This window comes from Mastomys coucha, unplaced genomic scaffold (genome assembly GCF_008632895.1).
Source record: "Mastomys coucha isolate ucsf_1 unplaced genomic scaffold, UCSF_Mcou_1 pScaffold7, whole genome shotgun sequence".
In the NCBI taxonomy this organism is placed as follows: domain Eukaryota; kingdom Metazoa; phylum Chordata; class Mammalia; order Rodentia; family Muridae; genus Mastomys; species Mastomys coucha.
The window spans coordinates 54158243-54169958 of NW_022196913.1; the positions used below are offsets into that span (position 1 = coordinate 54158243).

The window sequence follows — 11716 nt, forward strand, 5'->3', positions numbered from 1 at the left end:
TGAAATCAAGCTTATGTCCGTTCTGCCACATCGTGAAAGGCAGGTCCATCCACAGACCCCACTGTGATACCAATCTCTCCCACCCCACCCCCACCAGACTCTGACACACCAGAATTCCTGGCCAAGTAGCCAGAGATCCCCGTGTGGTTCCCTGTCTGCCAGTGAGAGCAGCTGCCTGCAGGCTCAGGGATGGGACTTAGAGGGATCTAAAGTGTTCCCGATTTGTGGGTGGAAGCTGTGAAGGAGGTGAAAACCGCACCTACCATCGCGTGTAGCTCAGCGCCGCCCCTCCTCTCCCCCTCCCCCTCCCTTCCCCCTCCCCCTGGTGTTCAGCAGCGCTGACCGACAGGTTATTTAGGGTGAGGATTGCTTCCTAGGCTTGCAGAACAAAGCACTACGGACAGAACTCCACAGAACACCAGAACCATGTTATCTCGTCATACAGAAGGTGGGGAGAGAGCTCCTCAAAGTCTCCAGGGAGCATCCTTTTTCTTTAGATTTATTTTACTTTTATGCGTGTGAATGGTTGGCCTGCACGTATGGGCACCCTCTGCATGCTAATGATTGGCTGTGTGTCACCATGTGGGTGCTGGGAACCAAACTCAAATCACATTGCAAGAACAGCAGGCACTCTTAACTGCTGAGCTATCCTTTCAGCTCTTGTTTTCTTGGCTCTTTAGTCTCTACTCAACAGAAAAAATGAGAATTTCACCCCCAAAAGTTTTCACAATGACTCAAGCCCTAACATTCCATTTTCAAAGTGTAAAAGGTTCAGATAAGAGCTGTCCATGGGAAACCACTAGGATTAACTTCCTGATGGTAGGTAGGTTAGAAGAAAGGAGATGAGTTGGTCAGGTTCAGAAATGATGACTTGGGGCACTTTGAGGATGTGTGTGTGTGTGTGTGTGTGTGTGTGTGTGTGTGTGTGTGTGTGTGTGACTACTGAGCACCTGCCGCCTTCCAGGCCAGTTCAAGAGCCAGGGATACACCAGGGCAGAGGGCGGACTCTGTCAGGAAGCTGGCTCCTCCCCTCACACCTGACTGCCATTGGGCAGCGAGATTACAGGCATTCTTTATTCTGGACTTTCTACTCTCTTTCCTCTATTTTCTGACTTTGCTACAATGAGTACATGTATTGTCTAATCAGAAAACAGAAAACAGGGCCAACAAGATGGCCAAGTAGGAAAAGGTGCTCGCTATGTAGGCCTGACAAGTGGCATTCAGTCCCCAGAACAACAACTGGCATTCAGTCCCCAGAACGCACTGAGGGTGGAAAGAGGAAAGAGAACCACAGAGTAATCCTCTCCCTACACACACACACACACACACACACACACACACACACACACACACCTGTGCATGCACATGTACAGATGCTAAATTAAAATTTTAAAACCAGAAAACAAATATGTGAAGAGGAGGAGGAAAAGGAGGAGGAAGAAGAGCAGGAAGAGGAAGAGGAGAAGGAAGAAGAGAAGGGGGAGGGGGAGGGGGAGGAAGATGGGGAGGAGGGGGAGGAGGAGGGCGAGGAGGAGGAAGAGGAGGAAGTGAGAATGTCTGTAGAGACACCAGAAGGCAGCAGCAGACCCTCAGAGAGCTGGCGTTACTGGCAGTTGTGAGCTACCTGATGTGCATCTGAGAACCAGACTCTGGCTCTCTACAAGAGAGCAACAAGTGCACTTAATTGCTGAACCATCTCTTCAGTTCTTGATAACAGATATTTCTCAAAGCTTCATACTCGTAAATAATCTCAAACTCCCAAAACTACTGTGCTCTGTACTTGTCAGAGAAGACATAGGCTAGTGGGTCATGGTGATCCATGCTTGTGACCAACACTTGGGAGGTGGAACCAAGAGCATCAGGAGTTCTATCTAGACCAACCCATACCTGAGACTTGTCTCAAAAACAAAACCAGGGGCTGGAGAGATGGCTCAGCTGTTAAGAGCACGGACTGCTCTTCCAAAGGTCCTGAGTTCAAATCCCAGCAACCACATGGTGGCTCACAACCATCCATAAAGAAATCTGACACCCTCTTCTGGTGCATCTGAAGATAGCTACAGTGCATGTAGATATAATAATAAATAAATCTTTAAAAAATAAAATAAAATGATTTAAAAACAATACAAAACCAACATTAAAGCTAGAAACAAAACAAAACAAGCAAACTGGGAGGGAAGGAAGCAAGCAAGCTATGAGATGACACTCATTCTGCAGACAGTGAAACTAAGGCTAAGAGAGGGGTCCGTCCGTCTGATCCGAGGTCACTTGGCTGTAAGGATTAGCCTCCTTAAAGTGACCTGAAGAGTTCCCCCCTAAGCATAGCTTTCCAGAGGCAGCCTTGGGTTTTCATTAGCCAGAGGCTGCTCTCAGATAAGCTGGGAGGTAAGAAGGTGACCTGGTAGCTCAAGGGTGACCAGAGGCTTAATACTCAGGGGCCTGTTAAGCTTCTTTGATACCTAGCATCCTCGTACTGAAAAGGGCTGGCCTCTAGGGCCTGGTTGTCTCCAGACAAGGGTGACAGTCCTGCCCTCCCTCCCCCTCACACATGCTAGACAGCTGCTTAGTTCTTAGCAACTGTGGGGTTCTTCTGTTTCAATTCAAGCTGGGCCTGGCCTCTTGGGGGCCCTGGGTAAGGCTCCACTTCTTTGGGGGCTCCTGTCTCTTTCTTCAGGTCTCAGAGAAAAGGATAGTTTGTGGATAGCCAACTCAGTGAAGGAATTCTTGTGTTTTCTTTTTTGTGGACCAGTGAGTTTCATAACAGGAGCATAGGCACAGGGCTAGTAGGTCTTCTCACTACTGGTCTTCAGAGAAGACAATGTATCCCAGTGAGAGGAGGGGCTTGACCCATCCAGGCTGGGGCTTATGGGGGAAAGTGTCCCGCTATCCTCTAAGCCTGGTGAGGCTCCGCCCACTGGAAGTTGCTTAAAGATTTCCCACTGTACAGAGGCCTGAAGCACAGGTAAGGGTCAGCCCTGAACAGCACAGTTCATTTCAGATCCTCCAAAATAACTTTTCACTCTTCCTACATTAATTATTTTGGGTGTTTGGAGAGTGATTTGGCCCAAAGAGAACCCCAGCAGCAAGTTCCATCAAGGACTTAAAAGAATCCCCTGTGGCTTGATACTCCTGAGCCTACAGGAAGACGCTGCTCACTGGGCCTAGGTAGCAGCCAGCAGGGCTGCTTTCTCCAGCTTGTGTCTGTAGCCCTCCAAGGTCTGGCTCTTTCTCTTCACCCATCTATGCCTTCCAGTCCACGCTCTCCCTGTCTCTTCTCCTGGTGTGACAGTCTCAGGAAACCTGTCAGTGTCCTGAGTAGGCTTGAGGATACCATCTGGCAAGAGTTTCCAACCCCAGATATTTCTGGATCCCCTCTCTGTTCTCGGATCTGAGGTGCACCATTACCCATGGGCCACATCCCAATTTCTTCAATAAATAATGCCCAGCAACGCTTTGAACATTGTGTTCCTTCTCTTTTCTTTGTTTCTCTTCCCCCACCCCCAAGAATTTTTCTCTGTAGCCCTGACTGTCCTAGAACTCACTCTGTAGACCAGGACGGCCTCAAACCCAAGAGATCTGCCTGCCTCTCTGCCTCCTGTGTGCTGGGATTAAAGTCAGGGGCTACTACTGCCCAGCCAGACACTCTCAACAATGCATTTTCTAATTTTAGCAAACTGGACAGGATGTGGTCATGCACAATCACCCCTTTCCTCAAAGTCTCTCTCTTCTCTTGTGTAACCGTTTCTCCTGAGATTGAATCATTCCATCCTTGCAGGGAAGTTCTTCAAGTAGGTAAACAACTCAAAGTAACTCCAAGAAGTCCACGAAACAGACCAGATTCACTCGGTCCCTCCCTCCCTCCCAGAGTAAGCAATAAAAGTTGAGAGTCCCTTTCAGATGAGAGGAAGCCGAACTGCAAAAAGGACTTTGAGAGGAGACCAGCTGCCTGGAAGAAGCAGACACCAGCAGAGCACCTTGGAAGAAGTTTAGATCAGTGTCGCTTGGAAAGAACCCTCTCCAATCTACCGAAGTCCCTGCAGGCTGTGCAGTGAGCTCCAGATTCCCAGCTTTTGTGAGCTGTCACCCATGCCGGGGTGGCCTTTGGTGACGCAGCTGTCTTTGAGTCATTTCTGCCCCTGTAAGTAACCCTCCACCCCAATAAAACTCATAAGTTGGCCTTTAATGGTATCCATACTTTTTGGTCTGTTCCAGGCTCAATATCTGGGGTGAGTAAACGTGTGTGTGTGTGTGTGTGAGTGTGTGTGTGTGTGTGTGTGTGTTGTGTCTCCCCATGAAGTTTTGCCACATATCACTGCTCAGTGATTACTACAAGCACCCAGAAGATCCTGGGCAGAATCAACCACACCTTGCCTGAAGCAAGCTTTCCTTGGTAGATGGCCAACATCACTGCTAATGGGTTCTACCTTCTACCCACACTGTAAGACAGCTCATCCCAGCTTTCCACCACTCTAAAATAACACTTTCGCTGTAATTGGTGCCCGTTACATCCCGGCTAGGACACTGCAGGCACTGCGCATCTCAGCATTTCTGCTAACATTCTGTTCATGGCCGAATAGCCAAGATCTGTCTCTCTCTACTTCTCTTTTCTGAGTCCTCACCAGAAACTCCTTAAAATAAATGCCCACATTTCTACCAGGATCACTTTTTAAACCTTAAAAAATCTTACACATAATTATTAAAAAGTAGCAAAAAAAAAATCACATCTTAAAATTAACCAGACCCAAACATTCAACATAAGTTTCTATACATTTAGATCAGCCAGTTCTGAAGCTCTGGAGAACTGCACTGGATTTTACACTTTCAGGATTGAATATGTTTTTATACACCTATCTACTGTGAAAGCAAATGTCGAGTCTCTTATCTACAGTAGTCCCGCCTCACCTCTAATACTTCGCCTTGTTCTCTTTCTTCATGTTGTATTGGCCCTACATGCACATTTGTTTACATGTGTTCATATTGTCTAGGTTCTGCATATGAAGAAGAGCACACGCTTTTCTTTCTGAAATTGCATAACCTTGTGTAATAATACATCGGCCCATTTTCCGGAAAATTTTGTGATTTCGTTTTTATTTGAGCTGAATAGGATTCCACCGTTTTATACATTGTAATATTAGGTTTCAAACCCGAGATGAATGGCTCAGGTCCCGTTTTAACATCTCAAAGTGGACCCTGCTGCCAGGATCTCCCTGAAGTCCCTCAGTCCCTGTTCCTGGGCCCTCCTGGCTGGCATACCCTGACCTCCACCCTAAACTCTCCAGCCCAGAGCCTGGGCAGCTTTTCCCCCAGCTTCTCTTTTCTATATAATCAACCATTTTGGTTTCTCGGTCCTTTTCCTCTACTCCTTTGATACCTTTGGAACTCCTGGCTGCTGTACCTGGTCCCCTTCTCTCTCCTCTCCCTTCTGCTCCCCCCCTCCCCATATGGTCCTGCTCAGTCTGGTCATGACCCTCTCTGGACTCTCCCAGATGTCTCTGCCTCTGGCTATGCTCTCCTACATAACTATAATAAACTTTCCCTTCTACCATACCTAGGAGCAGTCGTGGCCTTCCTGTCCTTTCTATTTTTTCTTTTCATTCATTAACAGATTATCATCCTATGTTAATCTGTTGATGGACAATCAGGTTGATTCCAACTGTTTGCCATACACGTGAGGTGCAGATATCTCTATGATATGACATGGAGTTCCCTGGGTATATATGCTCAGGAGTGGAATATCTGGGTTATATGGTAGTTCAATTTTTAATTTTTTGAGAAATCTCCAAACTGATTAACACCATAGATGTACTAACTAGCACCTTACCAGCAGTGAATAAAAATTCTCTCCACATCCTCTCCAACATTTGTGTCAGATTTATTGACGAGGGCCATTCTAATTGGAGTCAGGAGGTATCTTGGAGTAGTTCATCTTCCTGATGGCTAGGGATATTGAACACTTTTACAAGTAATCTTGGCAATTCGTGTGTGTCTTAATCCATTTAGTGTTACTATAACAGAATAATACAAGCTGGGTAATTTATAAACAGTGGTGAAGTTCTCATGGTTCCAGAGCTAGGACATCAATACTTGGATGTTTGAGTCTGACAGGGACCTTCCACTTGCTTTGAACAGTAGTTAAGAAATCACACGGGGCAGTGGTGGCGCATGCCTTTAATCCCAGCACTTGGGAGGCAGAGGCAGGTGGATTTCTGAGTTCGAGGCCAGTCTGGTCTACAGAGTGAGTTCCAGGACAGCCAGGGCTACACAGAGAAACCCTGTCTCAAAAACAAAAAAAAAAAAAAAAAAAACAAAAAAAACAAAAAAAAACAAAAAAACCAAAAAAAACAAAAACAAAAACAAAAAAGAAATCACACAGTAAAAGGGAGGGGCTTACTTCAACTCTGCCTCCTGAATAGTAGAATTTAAGATGTCACCTGGACACTGTTAACACTCTCATTAAGTCTCTAACACGTTGTTCTATCATTGTGACAAAACACCATTACCAGGGCAACTTATATAAAAGAAATCATTTCCTTGGGCTTATGGTTGACTCCATGTTGGCAGAGCAAAGGCAGGAGTGGCAGCAACAACTGAGAGCTCACGTCTTGATCGACAATTGATCGACAATTGATCACGTCTTGATCGACAAGCAGGAGAGAGACAATGGGAGCTGCATGGGTCTTTTGAAATCTCAAAGTGACATACTTCCAGCAGCAAGGCTACACTTCCTCTTGGCCAGAGGAGTGGCACTCTTAGGAGGTGTGGACTTGTTGGAAGAAGTGTGTCATTGTGGGGGTGGATTTTGAGAGAGCTTCCTCCTAGCTGCCTCAGAATGCCAGTATTCTCCTGTTTGCTTTTGGAACAATAAGTGGAACTCTCATCTCCTTCTCCAGCGTCGCGTCTATCTGGATGCTGCCATGCTTCCCACACGGTGATAATGGACTGACCCTCTGAACCTGTAAGCCATCCCCAATTAAATGTTTCCTTTATAACAATTGCTTTGGTCTCTTTACAGCAATGGAAACCCTAACTAAGAAACTTCTTAATTCTCCACAAACAGTCACAAGTGGGGGCCAAATATTCACACACCAGAGACATTCGGGACATCTAGTACAAGCCACATTAAAGCTGTATGTAGCTCTAGGATTCTCTAAGGTGCTTTATTAGTGCACTTTGCTTTGCTCTAAAGAAGTGCGTGAAGCAGGTGAATTTTATGAAGAAGGGAGGTTCACTCTACTCTCTATTCTGAAGGTTCAAGGCTGTGACACCAGCATCAGCTCAGCTCTGGGAGAGACTGTGGTAAATGTGTTCATGGGAGGAGGTCACGTCTGACTAGGGTCTCGGACTCTTTTCCAAGGAGACACCCGGAACCTCCCTCCATGATTTACCTCTTAAAGGGCTCACCTCTATCATCATACTGAGGACTGTGCCTTCAATAAGTGGACTTTTGGGGCAGTTAACAATGTCCTCATTATAGCATCCTTCAAAACTCTTCTAGCTTCTAACAGTATCCAACTCCCAAGCTGCCCACACACTCTCCAGCACCTGTGACAGCAACCCCATCTCTCCTCCTTTCCCACCCCCACATGTGGACCTATAACACAATTGGCAGCAGCCTTTTGTAGTGCTGATGTGCTGGGTACCAAACAGCTTAGGTTCACAGGTGCTTACTCTCTGCACTTAGAACAGTGGTTCTCTCTGGAGAGATGGCTTAGCAGTTAAGAGTACAGACTGCTCTTCCAAAGGTCATAAATTCAAATCCCAGCAACTACATGGTAGTTCACAACCATCCATAATGAGATATGATGCCCTCTTCTGGTGCATCTGAAAACAGCTACAGTGTACTTATATATAATAATAAATAAATCTTAAAAAAAGAAAAAGAACAGTGGTTCTCAACCTTCGTAATGCTGTGACCCTCGAGCAGTTCCTTGTGCTGTGATGACCCCCAACCATACAATTATTTTGCTGCTACATCATAGTTGTAACTTTGCTACTGTTGTGAATCATAATGTAAACATCTGTGTTTTATGATTGTTTTAGGTGACACCTCTGATCGAGTCATTTGACTTTCAAAGGGGTCATGACCAATAGATTGAGAACTGTTGACTTAGAGCTACAAATCTAAAATTGAGGTTTCTGCTTGGCCATACTCTGAAAACTTCAGGGAGTGACTCTACCTGGGTCTTCCTAGTTTCTGTTGATTCCAAGAACCCTCAATACTCCTTGGCTTATGGTTTATGCAGCAAGCATTATGCTATTCACAAAATTTTCCGGAAAATGGGCCTATGTATTATACAAGGTTATGCAATTTCAGAAAGAAAAGCGTGGTGCTCGCTTCGGCAGCACATATATATATACTAAAATTGGAACGATACAGAGAAGATTAGCATGGCCCCCGCGCAAGGATGACACGCAAATTCGTGAAGCGTTCCATATTTAAAAAAAAAAAAAAAGAAAGAAAGAAAAGAAAAGTGTGTGTTCCCCTTCATACGCAGAACCCAGTCTCTCATTAATGCCTGTCTCAGGCTCAGACAATGGGACCTTCATCTCTCGAGGTACCCTTCCTCAGTTCCTCCTTTAGACCTTGAGCCTTTGGCCTCTTCTGTGACTCTGAGGCACTGACAGCTGTGAGGGCCCATCGTCCCTGTCATTGACTAGATGAAGAGTCATCATTGAGACCCCTCTGGATGTGTCTGTGCAGGAGTTTTCAGAACAAGAAAGACCCGCCCCAAATGAGAAAACCACCACCCCAAGGCCTGGGGTGCTGAACTCAATGAAAAGAAAAATGTGGCCTGAGCACCAGTACTCCTCACTATTGCCATGACTTCCCTTCCATACCCTCACAGCCTGTGTCAAAGCAAACCTCTCCTCTTCTTAGGTTGCCTTTGTCATGCATTTGTCTCAGAAGTGAAAGAAGACACAAATGGAACCCAAGTCCCAGGCCCTCGGCCCTGTGTGACCTTCAGGTGAGCCCAGCTAGTTTTTCAGGAGACTTACCTCAGCAGCACTGTGGGCCCCAGCAGAGACACAGGTCCCAAAAGCCCTTCTTTCCGTTGACCCCGTGAGATATGCTAGGATCTGGGCTCTGTAATAAACTGTCTTTTTTGCCACTTTGGTCAAAGTATCCCCAAGTGTCCTGGGCCTCGCTGAAGCACCATACCTCACAAATCACAGCAGTCACCTCATCTGAGGTTCCCGATGACAGGGGTCAGGGAACACCATCGATACTTTACACCCTGGATGACTGTTTGTCCTCATCATCTTGCCTGACACCTCCCTTAACTGCAATCCAAATAAATTCCTTCAGCCTGAACCTGTATTGCAGAGTCTGCTCCTGAGAGCCTCAGGGTTATCATCCTCTGTGTGAGGGGAAAGACAGAAGCTGCTCCAGAGAGGCTCTGACGAGGACAGAGGACTCAGTGTCACACAGCCTCCCAGTGTTGCTTCCTGGGAGGTGGGCTGCCTTGAGAGGAAACACGCTGTCCCCTAGAAATGGGTGGGCTTTGCTGCTGTCAGTAGTTCTCCCATTGTCCTTTGGAGCTAGGACTTGCTTTTCTTCAGAGGGAGCAATGATTTACATCTTTGAGTTTTGTTTAACAAAGGAAAAGCCGGGTTCCTTTTTGGATTGGAGGCTCACAAAGAAAAGGGGGTGTAGTGTTTGTTTGGATTGTCAGGGCCCTGAAAACTGAGCTTCCTGTAAGGCAGGTAGGGCCCTGGCAGGAGAGAAAGGGTCTCATCTTTCACTAGAGTGCTGTGAGCCTGGTTTGTGGATGCAGGAAATGTGAGCAAGACAAGAGATTCTAACAGACATCGCTGGTCCCTTGCTGTGTGGGGCAGGTCAGCTCTTTGTAGGAGGTCTGATCTAATAGAAAATTGATGTTCTGGTGTCTCTGCCTGAGGTGAAATCAGAAATCAGTCTCCATGAGAACATCTTTCTTTTGGTTCTAAAAAGGTCTAAACTCTTGGGTAGCTTGCTCCCACCATGGTCATAGTACCCTCCATCTTGGGTCACATGGCTACTCTGGGGTAATCCCTGGGACTGAAGGAACTGGGTACTTGCTTCTCCTACCCATGTGATGGATGCCGAGTAGGGTACCTACTTCTTAGCATACCCTTGGCTTTCCCAGAATTCAGGGTTGCAGTGACACATTCCCAGCCCCCATTTCTTCTCTGAGATTATCCATGTTCCTGAGACCTGTTCTGACAGTCTCCTGATGTCCTATGTCACCTGTTGGCACAGTCTCCTCTTGTCCTGCAAACTTGCCTCAGCTGGTCAGAGATGGCAGAGTCCAATCCCTGGCCAGCATATCTTGAAATAAAGCACAGAGGGAACAAAGATGGCAGACAGGGTAGGTACCATCCTGGGACATCTGGGACTGCTCCTACCCAGGGAAACATCTGGGCAGCCAGCAGGGAGAAGTCTTTAGGTCCTCCAGATCCAAGGGCAAACCATTAGGTTGGGAGGTGACCCAGTGTTGCTGTGAGACTACACCATCGGTGGCTATGAGGCAGATCTCCTGGGGATTGCAGGAGGGTGTCAGAGCTCCTACCTGGGAGCAGGCACCCAACTCAGACATTCATGAGCTGGGCAAGTCAAAGAGGCCTAATGGTCTGGCATTAATGGTCTGGAATGTGTAGAATGTTGGTGGAGGCTAATGCTTTCTCAAAGTCTGCCCTGATCTGGCTGCCTCCCACCTGTCTCACCCAGACCTGTAGCTCTGGAATCCTGACACCCCAGCAACCAGAGGTGGAGCTCCAGTCTGGGAGAGAGAACCTCTAGTCTGGGTAGGCTTTCTCTCTCTCTCTCTCTCTCTCTCTCTCTCTCTCTCTCTCTCTCTCTCTCTCTCTCTCTCCTTCCCAGGAATGCTCTACCTATAATGACGGATGACTATGGGAGAAGTGTTGTGGGCGGGCAACCATCAACTGTTGGAGGACTGCCTAGCAATGCTGAGAAGGGTGGATAGGCTTAGAATCCACCCATGGCTAGCTGACCTCATCCATGCCTGTGAGGAACTCTGCAAGAAAGACAGTTCCAGGTAGCCACTGAAGGATCTAGCCATGAGATCACCACGCAGCAGTCTCCATGACTACTGGCTGGGTGCACACTTCCCCTTTCCATACCCCTGAGATCTACCTAGAGCAAAAGCAAAGGTGAGTACCTCTCTTTTCTGGACACCCAATGCCTGGACTAGTTGTTAAAAGGCATCAAGAGAGGTCTTGGAGTAATTGGTGCTTAATGCCAAACCCCAAAGACTACATAGGAGCCAGAGAGGGCTGGTGGGCAGCTGTCTCTGAAGCTGACCTCTCCTCCCTAGGACCATGTGGATGAAGCCAGTGCTCTGGGCAGAGATGGTATGCCAGGTGAGGCAGTCAGTGGGCTGAGTGCCAACATAGTAGCTGGGTTTTGTCCTGGGTGAGACCCTCCTCTCCCCGATTTTACCATTTCCTATGCACTTGGATGTAGAAGTCTTTTGGGACGTTATCCTTTACTGTTGCCTTGACGGGATTTGCAGTCACCGAGACAAACTCGTGCAGGCCTACGAGGGTATTTCAGAGAAGTTTATTTAGCAGGGAGGGCCTTATCTCAGGGATTGGGCTCCTGGGCTGAATAAAAAGGAAAAATAGAGCTGAGTGCCGCGGACCGGGATTTATCGCAGGGTCCCTGTTCCGCGGGACAAGGGATTCTGGCCAGGTGGGCACGGGATTCGGCTTTGACAAA

The 11716-nt window shown here is 47.3% G+C and overlaps 1 pseudogene; it reads left to right on the forward strand.

Annotated features, from left to right (window-relative positions):
• Window positions 1–8343: 8343 nt before the first annotated feature.
• LOC116082836 lies at window positions 8344–8437 on the forward strand (annotated as a pseudogene).
• The last annotated feature ends 3279 nt before the right edge of the window (window positions 8438–11716 follow it).